Here is a 15,946-nt window from a genome sequence, read left to right on the forward strand (position 1 = left end):
CACGGGCCGAAATACACACATGCACAGACAGGATCCTATGGAAATGAATTAATGGAGAGATTTCAGAATGGGAGGGGGGGGCTGCACAGAGCGAGCGTTCCTGAGCTGGTGGGGGGTTTGGTGCCCTTGCTCAAGGGCACCCTGGCAGTGGACTGGCACGTCTCCAGCTAACCCGTGTCCACCTAGAGTGTCCTACGGGCAGAAAAGCTCTGGTCGTGCGCTCGGGAGCGTTTGCATAAAGCAGAAAGAGCTGCACGTCCGTCCACTGACAAATGCCGCTGTATGACTGACACTGCTTTTTTTACACCTACTGTACCACAGTAACAATGCTCGATGGATCCTGACAGGACAAAGACTTCATATACCCAATGGGGAAATGTCTTTCCATTGCAAATGTCCATTGCAACAAAAACCAAACAGCCGTTCAAACCCAAAACAGTTCATAGGACTAACAGCGATAACAGCAGGGAGCAGGCTCTGCATCTCCTGCCTGGGGGGTGAGGGGGTGAGGGTGTGAGGGGGTGTGGGGGTGAGGGGGTGTGACCTCCTGTTCTATTCAGGATCAAAGTGTGTAATGGCCCTGTTGTTGAGTTCTGGATGGATGGATGGATGTGGGGAGACCAATTATTCTGGCAGCTGTGGGTGTGAAATGTTTGGCCTTTTTTGAACAAATGCCATGTTGAGGAGCAGGTGGAACGGTGCAGTGAGACGCTCTGGAAACGGGGGAAACATGAAGTGTTTTGGGGTTTTTTTGCAGCTCGCTGCCATGCAACGTGAAAGGCATGATTACATGGATCATTTTCTGACCGTCTTGAGAATGTAAGAGCCGGCTGACGGGACAGACAACCGAATACCTGTGCTGCCTTCGCCCACACTAACGAGGTTCACGAAGCTTCGTTCCGTCTGCGTCGTAGTGTTTCAATAAACAAAACTGTATATTTTAAGAACAAACAAAAACTTACTTTCGAACAAAAAGGAGCCTCAAGGAAAAAACTGATTAGCACAGGAAGTAGACACGTCCAACATTTGATCATGATCTGACACAGAAGGGAAGTGTTAACCACTTTTTATTCTGAGTTTAGACGGATGTCTTTGGGTGGAAATCTGCGTGAACACGGTGACGCAAAAGTGTTTGAAATTTGCTGTATGAATACCAGGTGGCTTGATGTTACTGTGAGCACCGCCATACAACGCCACCACGAGCTCGCACGTGCACTGAAACTTCATTTAACGGCTGAAATCGAGAAAACAGTCGGCGAAAGTTGAGAAAACAGTTGGACGTTATGACAGGGAGCGGAAATTTAATTTAAATGCCTATCTGTTCGAGGTGTCTGAGCATTTTACACGTATAACCTTGATGCATTTCGCCATACGTTCCACATTGCCGTGGTAACAGCGGCTCACAGCATTCAGACGGCGGCGCCTCTAAAAGCTGCACTTAAAGAGTTGGATGCAGAAGTTTCCTGCGATGACTCACCTCACATCCTCTGACTCACCCACTCAGCGAGCAGAAACACAGAAACGCAGCTCGTTCTAGATGTTTCTGCCAAGTGCACCGCTCCTCTCCCCCCCCCCCCTCACCCAAACGTGACATGATCCGGCCCGCCGCCAACACCGCCAGGGGAAGCATTATGCCAGAAGTTCGGTGTGGCGTCTGCGTGTTAAAGAGCGAGTGATCCTTTCCTTTTGGATGGATTCAGTTGCAGATCTCGCAGGGTCTTCTGCTGTCTTGCTTTTAAAAGGTTTTGTTTTGCGGGTCACTGTGGAGAAGAACAAACGCTGCGTTCAAGGAACACCTGCACACCGTTACTCTCACCTCGTCTGTGACTCATCCGACACAGGATTTACAATCATCTTTGACACACAGCGAGCCGTGACAAAGAAGCCCCTAAATTCTCTTCCTACAACCTTTCACTTAAACTTTTCTACATTTCAGTCATGTTTCACGAAACACAACCGAGCTTCTCTCTGCTCCCCTCGAGGCAAAAGTGACAAAATGCCGTCTTTTGACTCTGGATGTCATGCTTTTTTTTTTTTTTTTTTTAAACCTTTTTTTTTATTCTGGAGACGTCAACAGTTAGAGTACTTCCAGGAAAGATTTGATTTACATGTTGCCTATAGCTGCAACAAAAACAAGAATTAATGCAGTCTATGAGAGTCGAGTAATATTAGAGTGTTATTTAACGGCTTTACTTCAGCTTGTTTCAGCCCGAAAAAGAAACCCATTTTCTCGGGATTTACTTGCAATTAACAGGGATTAAGATCGCTGAAATCACAATGCAGATTTTGTAAGAAGTCAAGCTCTGTCAGGTCTGATGAATGGATCGGTCAGGGAATCTAAACCGATCTGTAACTCAAGCTGAAACGTTTCATCTCTAACAGATTGTTAGCAGCACTTTAATATGGATCATCATCTGCACACTGCTGATAGAGCCGACTACTCTATGTCATTTAAATGGATAAGGGTTCCATTAATATATTTCCTGTCCACATGGATTGGTTTCCCTGCATGTGCCGACTCCCACTGACGTGTAATTGGTCAACAGCTTGGACTCCAGGTGTACTTTAAACAGAAGCAGGAATGCTTTCCGTGCTGTAAATACAGACCAGCGGACGGATTACACATTTTATCTTGTAGAATCTGGAAATAGAGATTAAGGGGGTTTTGTTCCGACTTTTTGCAGGCTCTCAGCTTTCAGCTTTTCAATGTCTTAATCAAAATAAAGGTCATTATGTGAAAGTGAGGAAAAAGTGGATCCAAACATAAAAATATTAATTTAAACAGAAAGGAAGAAAGGCAAACTCACCGTCTCAAATGTCCGAATTCAAAACAATTAAAAAAAATACACGAACATGAATGAGCCTCGACGAGACATCATACAGAAGGCGAATAGGAAGACGAATGACCTGACAACGAAAGCTAAGTTTAGCTGAAGCTAAATACACTCTGATGTAATCACACACAGGTGAGACTAACGACACAGGCGGTGACAATCAGGGCGATCAAAAGGGAGAGAAACCAGACAGAGAGAGGAAGTAAGGCCTGACACGCCGAAAGATTTTTAAAATCTTCAACAATTTTGAAAATGTTCAGAGATCCAAATCAAGACAGATTTAACGTTTAATACTTCTTACACCGTGTGCTGCAACGAGACTCAGCACACCACACACTGACAGATTCCTTCACCAACAAACAGAGTCTGGACTTTTAAATCTCCTCATCTCACATGGTCAAACGTAACTGAGGAGGAAACAACCATGAGGGTCAAGCTAAATGTGGCTAGCTGTTAGCTGGTACATTCAAAGCCGTTCCTTCCAACTTGTTTTTTTTGTGGCACATGCTTACACGCTATAATCAACAAGCTGGTGCTGAATACTCGTATACGTCAGTGGTTATGTTAGTGGTGCTTCCTGCTTCAATCAGCTTGCTTCTTGATTGGCTATCGTTACCTTCCACATGACAACTCTCAGAGTCAGCGCCCGGTCGACCTCAGTGTTCTCCTTTATTATTATTTATTATAAACCTTTATTGCCTCTATAGGGCATAAAAACACCATACAAACAAACATTTAAAAGACAGCACAAAAGAGTAAAAACACATCAAACACACTTAAGCATTACATGACTAATAGAGGGATTTCAGTAGCAAGTTCAATAAAGTGCATTCAGTGTAATCAGAGCTTGTTAAGCAGCCGGATGCTGCAGGGTACAAACAATGTAATGCCTATTTTAGTCCTCATCCGGGTCATTCTGGACCTGAAGTCAAATCATACTCTGACTGAAGGGGGGTGCAGAGGGCCTGTTACGTGCTCAGAATGTTTTTTGGAACCAAGCGCACAACTCAGAGACCGAAGATTATAACCAACAATCATTTATTTAACAACGAGTGACAACAGGTGAATAAATGTGCTACATGAAATATAAAGTGACTGTTATTATTTTTATTTTCTTCCTCAGATTTAGGATCAACCTGTTCTCTGCATGTCTGATGTCATCCAGCGTACAAAGGTCTGATTTTAGGTTTATTACTGACATGCTTAATGTGACTCAGCTCGTTTGTGCTTCGATTATCTCTTAAACCAGCCACAGTCGATGTGTCCTTGGGCAAGACACTAACTCTGATGCTGCTTTGTTGGATGTGTATGAATGACATGACTTACCTCTGACAGTCACTTTACTCAGCAGCCTCGACCATCAGTGTGTAAATGTGTAGGTGTGACCTGCACACGTTGAGCTGTATGAGCTCAAGTCTATTTATCATTTATGTTTTCATTTGTTTTCATCTCTCTTTGTCTCATTTCAATCCTGTTTGACGTCTGTGTTTGCAAACTGCCCGGCAGTCTCATGACACTTTTTTTAACCAATTAGGAACAACCACCATGAGTTTCCATTTTAGGATACTGTCATTCTTCAATCCAAAAAAACACAAAGAACAATTCTGCAGTTTAACAACAGCCTCATGAATCTGTCCGAAGACTTTTCTTTCAATTTTCTTCAGAAAAGAAATGTAACATTGGTGCCAGAGATCCAGCGTGAGGTTAAGAGATTTCAGCAGCACGTCGACTGCAGCAACCAGAAAACAAACCACCAACCTTTCCAAGTATTAGATGAGCGACTCTGCCTCTGAATTGCAGCAGCCCTGAGAATGATAAAAGAGAGCATAAACATGCTGAAAAGGGACCTTTGTGGGTTTTCAGTTCAAGATTATGATGATATATGAGCACTGAAAACCAAGGCATAGAAATGTATTTATTATAAACCTTTATTGCCTCTATAGGGCATAAAAACACCATACAAACATTTAAAAGACAGCACAAAAGAGTAAAAACACATAAAACACACTTAAGCGTTACATGACTAATAGAGAAATTTCAGTAGCAAGTTCAATAAAGTGCATTCAGTGTAATCAGAGCTTGTTAAGCAGCCGGATGCTGCAGGGTACAAACAATGTAATGCCTCTTTTAGTCCTCATCCGGGTCATTCTGGACCTGAAGTCAAATCATACTCTGACCGAAGGGGGGTGCAGAGGGCCTGTTACGTGCTCAGAATGTTTTTTGGAACCAAGCGCACAACTCAGAGACCGAAGATTATAACCAACAATCATTTATTTAACAACGAGTGACAACAGGTGAATAAATGTGCTACATGAAATATAATGTGACTAGAAAGTGATCCCGAAAACCCAGAGTCCAAAAACACGCGTGAAGTTGAGCCAGAAGTAGATGAACGAGATGACGGGGAAGACGAGGTTGCAGGAAGAGCAGGCTTGGGTACAAACAAGGAGAGAGAAACACGAGAGGTCAGAAACACAATCAAAAACGAGCATCCAAAAGTCGCTATAGAACAAGCGCTGACACGGAGAGTACAAACCCATGAGGGAAGAACAATAATCTGGCGCCGGCAGTATGGAAGGAGCCGGCTTAAATAGTGTGTTGATTGGAGTGGAGACACCTGAGCGTCAACCTGAAACCAATCACTAATTAAGGGGGGGGGGGGGGGGGGAGACACAGAGGGAGTAGACAGACAGGGAAAACAAAACAAACACACGTGGAACAGCACACCAAAACCCCCAAACATGACAGGGCCAGCTGTGATCTCGTTGGTGTGTACCGGTGTGTCAGGTCAGAAATGCAGCACATTTACTTCCTGGTTATCTTTCCGCCTATTTTAACAACCGTGTCAAGTTTTTTTCTCATTTCGTACGGACAGTGCTGCACCCCCCCCCTCCCCCCACCCCCAACACCTAATCCAAAAGGTCGACACACTTTCAATAAAACTTCTGTAAAATAGTTTCTGCATTGTGTTGTCAACGTAAACACTTCCAAGTCGTTGAGCCTTGCATATGTGTTGGCGTTCCATGTTTGCTGTCAATTATTGTGCCAAGATACTTACACTCCTGTGCAATTTCAATTTCTGTGTCCTTCATAACATGTTTACTATTCAGCTCCTTTGATTTCATAACTTCACGTTGTTCTCCTTCTCCATGCGTCAAATGGATGTATTCAGAAGCTAAGCTAACGATGACACATGCTTGTCAGAGAACAGTGACATCAGCCCTCTGCTGCAGGCGTGTTGTTGTTGTTGTTGTGATGTTTCAGACGAATCTGTCCAGAGAGCCGTGAAAGGAACACACGCGCACACACACACACACACACACACACACACACACACACACACACACACACACACATGCCTTCAGAGACGTTGTGAGGGGCAGTGTGTTTACACTTTGCACAGCCTAAAATCACACTGGAACAGGACAGCGGCTCGACAGGGCGATGAGAGCTTGTCGTCGGCGTTCGGGTGGGATGCAGGTCCTCTTCGCTGAGCAGCGGCGCTGGATTGTCTTTCCGAGAACACTGCCAGCACATTTCTTTTAATATTATTATTTTTTCCCCCAAGTGCGATCAATACCATCAGCAGTCTGCGCTCGTCCAATCATGACAGCCTCCACGATGACAAACTCGCCACAGTTTGAGCTGCTGAATGACCCTCCAATGCTAATCATAAACAAAGTGATTAATGAGTGTGTTGTGTGGAAGAAGAGGCACTGATCACATCAGCCCTGAAAGGGCTCTTTGAGAGAAGCTCATGCAGCCGCTGAACATCATTTCCATAATTACAGTGTGTGAAATGATGAATCACTTAAAGATGGCAAGGAGCTCTGTAATTAAGAGGATGATATCAAATTGATGTCTAATTCCGGGACATTTGTTCTTTTATTTGAGGATGATTTTGTGTTGCGTATTGTTTGAAGTATTCTGTTTATCTGTGTGAGATGTTTGAACAGGAAGTGCACGTTATAAAAAGATAACCTGTGGCCAAAGCTGATCCATTTCCATGCCTAAGTCTCAGGTTGTTATTGTTGTTTTTATTTTCTTCCTCAGATTTAGGATCAACCTGTTCTCTGCATGTCTGATGTCATCCAGCGTACAAAGGTCTGATTTTAGGTTTATTACTCACGTGTTTAATGTGACTCAGCTCGTTTGTGCTTCGGTTATCTCTTAAACCAGCCACAGTCGATGTGTCCTTGGGCAAGACACTAACTCTGAAGCTGGTCCCGCTGCTTCGTTGGATGTGTATGAATGGCATGACTTACCTCTGACAGTCACTTTACTCAGCAGCCTCGACCATCAGTGTGTAAATGTGTAGGTGTGACCTGCACACGTTGAGCTGTATGAGCTCAAGTCTATTTATCATTTATGTTTTGATTTGTTTTCATCTCTCTTTGTCTCATTTGAATCCTGTTTGACGTCTGTGTTTGCAAACTGCCCGGCAGTCTCATGACACTTTTTTTTTTAACCAATTAGGAACAACCACCATGAGTTTCCATTTTAGGATACTGTCATTCTTCAATCCAAAAAAACACAAAGAAGAATTCTGCAGTTTAACAACAGCCTCATGAATCTGTCCGAAGACTTTTCTTTCAATTTTCTTCAGAAAAAAAAAGTAATATTTGTGCAAGAGATCCAGCGTGAGGTTAAGAGATTTCAGCAGCACGTCGACTGCAGCAACCGGAAAAACAAACCACCAACCTTTCCAAGTATTAGATGAGCGACTCTGCCTCTGAATTGCAGCAGCCCTGAGAATGATAAAAGAGAGCATAAACATGCTGAAAAGGGACCTTTGTGGCTTTTCAGTTCAAGATTATGATGATATATGAGCACTGAAAACCAAGGCATAGAAACACATCTCTCAGGAAGTCATGTCCCTGATATTTCATATCGGTTATCCTGTCGCCTCTGGCTCTCGTGGAAGCTCTAAAATATTTACAGTAGCCCCAAGAGACCAAATTGTTTGACACATTGCAGATTGGTTCAGAGATTTTGGTGTTTTTTTTCCAAGGACCCTTCAGCATGTGGACCGCAGCGTCAAACCAGCATCCTCCCAGTGGAGATCTGATCTACACAAATATTAGCTGACTATCAGTAAACCTACTGAGTTTCTTTGCATTTTAATTTATCATGCTTTAAATTTAGAGGAAGTCTTGACTCATCAGTTATCATGACATCCTCCGGCAGCACTGGAAGACGTGAAATATTTTCCAGTTTTCTCCAAGAGACAAACTCGGTATCAAACTAAAACAGATTCTGAGACTTGGTCATAACCTGCCTTAGACTTTAGATTTGATGGCAGGAAACATCTGCAGAGGCAATATTTAAAAAAGAAGCTCTGCACTGGGAGTTCTTTTCAAAAACTCAAATGTACGACATAGCCTTTTTCACAACAGCTGCTCAGTAAACGGTGTTATAAATAGCATTGCATCACAGTTATTTAACATAACTGCACAGAGCTTTAAACACATGGATGGACTTTTGTGGCTGCACGTCTTACAGGACACATAAAGGGACCACAATGATCATCTTAGCCCTGAACGTTCCTGCATCATGTTACACACCACCGCAGTCAACTTTGTGTTACTGCACAAATAAAGAACTGAAAGGCAACACGCGCCCACGTATGTGAGATCCCAGAGGAGCATTAGAAAACAGAGGGGCAGATTAAGCACTTTAACTTTAAAAGCAAAATAAATCAGCAGCATGGAAGCACATGTCACAGATGAGCTGCAAATGGCCTTTTTTTTTTTTTTTTAAATCTAAGAGCTCGGTCCGAGCACGAGCTACAAACTGATGAATACAAAAGAAAAGCCAGATGAGTGTATCTCAGGGAAACCTGCGGCCTTACAGGATGAATTGTCCCTCAAGGTGTTCTTATTCCAACTAAAAGCATCAGGACACAGATCACTTCAAGAAAGTTCGAATGTGCTTTGTCATGTACCTTTCTGCCTGTTTCTGTCAGCCGTCATGTTTCTGAGCTGTAAACACACACACACACACACACACACACACACACACAAATATCCTGTTGATGATGCTCGCTCTCTTTGACTCTGGCAGGCTTTCTGTCGCGTGGAGCCCAGTTTAGAATTTGACATTTGGGATGGTGTTGTAGTCCAGACCACACTATCTGAGACCAAGTCATTCACATTTTCTCTGCTGGAATAGTTGGCCTTACTGCATGCATAGTCTGCACTAATATCCAGAGGCACGTTTATGTTTGAGGATCTTAATGAATGTGATCCTGATTGTGCGTTATGCTTCTGTGTATTACAAAGAGTGTGAGTGTGCATGATAGAGAAACAGAAGCTCGCCATCTCTTTATTCTCTGTGCATTTTGAATCTATCGGCTCATGAGAAACCAGAACTCAGAGGAGACTCTGGGGCAGACTCTGGCTGGACACGGGTGAGAAAGCTGCCAGCTACAAGATGTGACAGTGTAGGAGATGAGCACCAACAGACCGTGCCAAATTAGGAGGTAGAGTGTCCTTTGTGCAGACGTGCAGAGACCAGCCAATCAAGTCATTCATCGTGAACAATAACTTTGCTTTTTACAGAGTGGACGCTGGTGAAGGCTTGTCTTTACCTTTTTTTTTTTTTACGGTGCTGTCGCTGCTCCTCTGGTACAGCACGAGCTGCGCTTAATCTCCGCATAGCGTGCAAGCATGCGCCACTAAGCTCCGCTTCACTCCAAATATTCTTCTGGTTTATTTCAGACCGAGTGGCTGCAAACACCGAGCATCCGGTCAGTTTCAAGGAACAACCTGATCATCAACCGTCAGAAAGACGAAGCAACAAGTCGTTTGCTCGTCTTTCTCTTGAATCCCGCGTGATCTCGTAGCTCTCCTGTAATTTGTGTCCAGCTGCTCATGAGTGGCGAAAGAGTCAGGCCGTACTAACAGGGTGGGATGTGCAGGTCTGTGTTGTTCTGTCTGTCACAGATCAAAATAACGTTTATTGCGCTTTGACTGAAAGTGATTCACTTTTTTAATTCTTCACACAGACGCACATTTTGTTCTCTCTTATTTTTCCTATTACCATCATTTTGTACTTTTTCTTGCTTGTGACAGAATGTCTAACCTGAGTTTCAATTGAAATTAGTTTTCAGAAAATCGACTTTGTGGCAGGAACATCACTGTGGGCTTCGTGTTTTCTAACAGATGGAGACAGAAGAATTCTTCCCTGAGGCTGCGTGAAGTGAAATGATTTTTTTTCATCATGCCGAATTGAAGCAACAGAGTCACGACCGCTGATTTAGTTTGCACATTATCTCTTCTGAGACTGCGATGGGTGTGTAACTTTATTATATGACTTTAAGTAAATTATTTTCCCCCATAAATAATCAAATCCTAAATCTCCTAAAACACTCGAGACATCACCTTTGAAGACACAGTGTTTCTCGATGAGAATGGTTTTCATTTCTTACATTAAATTAAAAGACTACAAATTACACAAATTAGCACAACATATCTTTTTTTCTGTATGGTGAATCAAAAACTGACATAAAACACAGCTCCAGATTATGACTTGTCCGGGTTTTAGAGTGGAACAGGACACACCTGTACATGACTCCAGTTGAATGAATAGTCCACTAACTTCTCACCTTTATCCGACGTCATACACCTCGAGTCATATCATCGATGCCCATGGCTGTGGGTGTTTCTTTAGTGGATAGAGTAAAGAATCAGGGAGAGAGAGAGAGAGAGAGAGAGAGTGGGGAATGAGATTCGGGAAAGAAGCCTCGGGTTAGACTTGGAGGACTACGGCCTCTGTGCATGGGGGGCAGGTTTGAAGAACTGTAGATGGGTCCAGGTAATCCAGGTAGATTAACTGACATTTGTGATGTGATTTACCTCGTTCTACATTATTGTCATTTAACTACGTCTCTGCTAACTGCTGGTGAAGATTAAATTTGGGACGTTGGAAGAGGACAAAGCCTGTGTGAATCAAGCGGCAACCTGGTGTTTAAAAAAAAAAAGCCAATGTGGGAGTGCAAAACACAGCAGTTGGACTGCAGCTATTTGCAAACGCCAAGTAATCCCAATGAGGTCAATATTTGGAGAGTAAAATAAACATGTTTGCAGTCAGATTTAAAATGTGGTTTTGGTCTCTCAGTTCATTATTTGTACAAACTGTATGGTGGGTGACATTAAAACCCATGCATAGCAGGCCGGGGCTAAGGGGACACATGAGGCATATTTCTGCAGGGGTAGGGGATCGAACCGCCAACCTTGCGGTTGAAAGACGACAGCTCTGTCAGATTACATTTAGTCAATTAATCTGAAACTATTTTAAAACTGACGGAAAAACAATTTTAAAAACAACACTTTTTTAACGGTTTTTTTTGTTGTTTTTTTTTTAGTTCATCTCGGCTCTCTGCTTGTAATACATCTATTCTGTTCTCTCTTCTTCTTCTCTTTGTGACAACAACCTGCTCAGTAGTCTGTATGCATTCTGCAGTCTGGAGCCCTGCAGCAGGAAACATGAGCCAAGCGAACACCGTGCTGAACATGAACCCTGAAGCCTCGTGACTTTCTGCAATAACAAAGGAGAGAGAAAGCTCTGGCTAAAGCCTCTCCTAAATCACAGCTGGAGGTCACCTCTGGGACTCTCAGTGTTTGGAAGGTTTGAGTTGAGATGAAGAGCTGTAATTTCATTTTTCATCCATCCAGTCCCTCCACCTCTCTCATTTCATCACCTCATTCCATGTTTAAGATTTCCTGCAGACAGGAAGTCCTGTGAAGGCGTGTTTTTAGCTGCAGGGGGAAAGTTTGTTGGATGGCGAGATGCAGCACCCGCATTATGGTGTCACTAAAGCATGCATTACATTTCACACAATACCAACAGCACATCAGCCAAGATGCAGTTATTGTTGTAGAATTTCTTTCCTCCGTTTCCAGGATGTATTTCCTTCTTTATTGTTGCACCTGCAGCACGACGTGCACCTCCATGAAAATAGCCTGAAAATTTACAGAGGAGTAACAGTGAGGACAACAAGGTTCAGGGAAAATTTATGTGGGAGATTAAGTTGTTCGAGTTTGGCACACACTCACTCATGCTGAGTCAGTATAAAGGGAATTAGCATACTCCCTCTGGAGTTGATTGAATGAGCAGTACAAAGCCCATTCGTCATACCTGCAGGTTATTTCCTCCGACTGAAGTTGGAAACGTTTTTTACTCATTCCGATTTAGCTGATTGCTTTCGAACTGTCACAAATCTATCTCACCTCTGAAAAAGGGAACAAAGAGAATCTGTCATCTGCATCAGTTTGAAAGTCTGTAAAACCTTCGACCAATGTCTGCCACGACGTACCAGTCTAATGAACCAATCACACGCCTCCCTCTCTCCCCACTCGTTCTCTCCCCCACTCTCAAAGCGCGTCACTGATGACAGAGTTTACTTACCGCTAAATGAGACCAGCCATCGTTTACGCCGCAGGGCGCCGCAGCTCCAGCTTTTTATCTGTTTAGAGACCAAAAGTTCGGTTCAGACAACTTTTCCAACATGGCAGCCGCCAACATCAGGCTTCAAAACTCCAGTAACCATGTAGTGACATCACAGAGACGACATCCATGATCTATGGATTAACCATAAGGATTACAGCATGAGGGGAATGGTGAGTAACATCAAGGATCTTTTTTTAGCTGAAGTTAGAAAGATGTAGTTTTGTCTTTGTCTCTTCGGGGACCGAAGGAGATAATTCTGTCCTCATCAGAGTTTTAGTATCTTCAGCACGTGAATTTATTAGTACATTCAATATGTCAGTTTCTACAAACAGGAGAGATAATGGCAGGTTTCCTCTCCTTGGAGAACCTAATGTTTTTTTTGTCCTGGGGGTTTTATTTTGATTTTTAAATCATTAATACTTAATGTGATAAATATCCTAAATCAACAGAAAGTTGGACTGCATTGAAACTTAATCTCTCAAATCACGTTCTCCTCTAGTACAAGTTCAGCCTGACTGCTCTCACATTATGTGCCTGGTTCCTTCACATTTGCCTCCCTCCTTTACTGTGTTAATGACACATTTTAACCGGAGGGGATCCATTTAGTCTCATTTTAGAGGAATACAAATGCGTTTCTGTTAAACCAGAAAACTTGATTCATTTCTTTTAAAATGTCCTCGAGCAAGTGTCGCCGGCACGCTGCAGTCACAGTCATTTAAAGGCAACATATCGAAAAGTGTGTTTAATCTTCACCGCAGAGGAACGCTGACATGTTTCTGAGAGTGAAAAACATCCCTGCTCCTCCTCCTCCGTCCCTCCTCTGCTCCTCCTCTGCTCCCTTAGCAATCTGCTCCTCTAAGCTGTGACACTGATGGAGGCAGACGGGCTCAGATCCCCTCCTAAGTGAGCGATTTGGTGCAGCTTTTGGACCTGAAATAAAGCAACAACCTTGGAGTTATGTACGTGCATCGGCAGCTTTTGTATCTTCAGCTTTGATGTTACTCTGAAGCAAGGAGCCGAAACAAGTAGTGTTGTTAAGGTCACTTATTAAACTGACAAGATAATAGTGTGTACTGTATTGTTGATTCCATTCTGCCTCTGGTTTGTGTTTTTTGCACTACCATCAACTCAAACACACTGTACATGCAGAAACAACTTTCAGAAGGTCTGATTACAGCTGTTCTGAGCTTCCTGAGGTCTCTTTTAAAAAGCTCATATTTTATTTTCATTTACAGATTTTTTCTTTATATAAGCAGGAGTCGATTTTTAATTGCACAGGTTTAATTTGTTTATTCTGAGTCTCCTCCAGGTTTATTATATATTGTTTGTAGTCAATAATGTCTTTGTGATGGTGTGCCTCTCTACCTGTGTTTGTCTCCACTCTTCCTCGGGGTATCGTCTTCTTATCTCCTGCTTTTTTTTTTTTTTGTGATTCCAGTTTTAATGAGACACTTTTTCTGCATTCTGGATGAAAGAAAGCCTTTGTGTAGTTTTGATCTCTGGTTATAATCACTAATTTTTGTTTTTTAAGTCCACACTTTGATATTCCTTTGTTGTTGTTTGTTGCACAGTGCAGATAAAGATAATGTAAACTGAACATCAATATCTAATATATCTAAAGAAGAGGCGAGTTCAGGTTTGGAGCAATGTGTGAGAAGAAAAACAAGAAGATTTTCAGGGATGCATTTTCATATGTGGTGAAAAACTGTTAACGCTGTTTATTCCCCTCCAAAAAGCCACAAGAATCGAATTCGACATTATCATTAATCTTCAGTGACAGTTTGAGGAGCAGTTTTCATTGGAGGGTTTCTATGACAGGTGATGGAAAAAAAAACTGCACTCGTTAAATTATGTAGAGATGGACACAGCGGGATGAATGTGACCTTTGGTTAGGTGTGTGTGAGTCGCAGCAGTCATTATCTTCATGCACACATTTAGTGCCTCACCTGTCTGTTTCGAGCTGACGAGCTAATCAGGACCAGGCAGGTAGCGGGTCAGATCCCGATCAGGTGCATTAATTAAGTTCTCAACTATGTGTCCGAGCGAAATGTCACAATCAAATGTAAAAAATACACAAATCCAAGCACGCCATTAATGAAGCATATATGTAAATCGTGACGAACAGCAACGTGTAAAAAGACACAAACACGGGTGCTGAGTGGAGCCAGAATTTAAAATGTAGATCTGTTGGTCCAGAGAATTAAGATGGTTGGTTTGAATCTGAAATATGCATAACGGCAATGTCACAGGTAGCTAACGTTAGCATTTAGCACAAGCAAATCAATCCAGTCGATTTCCATACTGCTTTACGCTTTCAGGGTCACTGGAGCTGGAGATGATCCGAGCTGTCGATGGGTGAGAGGCGGGTGACACCTGGACACGATGCAAGTCAATCAAAGAGCTGACATGAGGCCTTGTTCACATTTCACAAACATGTAGTAAAACAAGAATGTGGACAGACACTTTTCTCTGTCATCCATTCTGCTGTTGTATTTGCTATTTGCAAATTTGCCATTTGCTTTGGTCAATACAGACGGGCAGATCAGATCTGGTCACTTGCAGTTTGTAATGCAGACAGTCGGGTCGATCGGATTCTGATCTGCTTTGGGGAAAAATCGGATTACGTGTCACGTTCCGAGGGTAGGAAACAGGGAGGAGGAGTGCAGAATAAACTTTATTTTAACAAAAAGGGAATAACCAAAACATACTTAAATAACAGAAATCCAAATATCCAAAAACCATGAGGCGAAACACAGGGAGCAGGGAGATAGAGCAACAGGTCACGACGACATACAAAAGACAATGAACCGACAAGAAACTGAGGCAAACACAGAGACTAAATAGACAAGGGGTAATCAGACGCAGGTGAGACTAACGAGACAGGTGAGGAACATCAGGGTCATCACAAAGGCGGGAAACACAAGGAACAAAGAACACAAGACCAGAACACTGAGGACACGTACAAACTAACAGGCAACACAGGAGGACAGAGGGAAACACACTCAAGACTATAGTAAACACAAGACTATGAAACGTTAAAGCACACAAGGGAAACAATCATCACTAGGAAACAAATAACACAAAGGACAGGATGAAAACTAAAACACGAAGAAACACAGAGACAAAACCAAACCATGACATTACAGCAGTCGTATAAAGCCGAGAGACAGACAACCAGCCGCACTCACAACTACGAGTCACCAATTAATCTAACAAGCATGTCTTTGGGAGGGAAGCCGGGGTACCCGGTGCGAATTAATAAAGTTGTGTGAATTGAATTGAACTGTGAGAAGAGGCTAACGTACAGGGAGAACATGCAAACTCCACACAGAGGGGATTCAAACCCAGAACCTCACTGACTTTGTCAGTAAAACATTTCTACATCTTCATCTCTTCTAGGTTGATTTCTTCTATGTGTTTGAGTTTGTTGATTCCCATGCAGGGTCTTTTCTATACCAACTTTTTTTATATACTTAAATGCAAATAAGCACACAGATGGAGCGAAAGCTTCACACACTTGCGATTCAATTATTTGAAATGTCAAACGCCGACCTCCTCCGTTATGATTTCTCATCCCTTTTTTCTATCATTTCCTGCCGAGCTGCAGTAAAGGGGAGCAGGCTCGTGCGGTAACTCTTCACCCCTGCACAGAGACTGCAGGA

This window comes from Symphodus melops (genome assembly GCF_947650265.1).
Source record: "Symphodus melops genome assembly, chromosome: 19".
Classification (NCBI taxonomy): domain Eukaryota; kingdom Metazoa; phylum Chordata; class Actinopteri; order Labriformes; family Labridae; genus Symphodus; species Symphodus melops.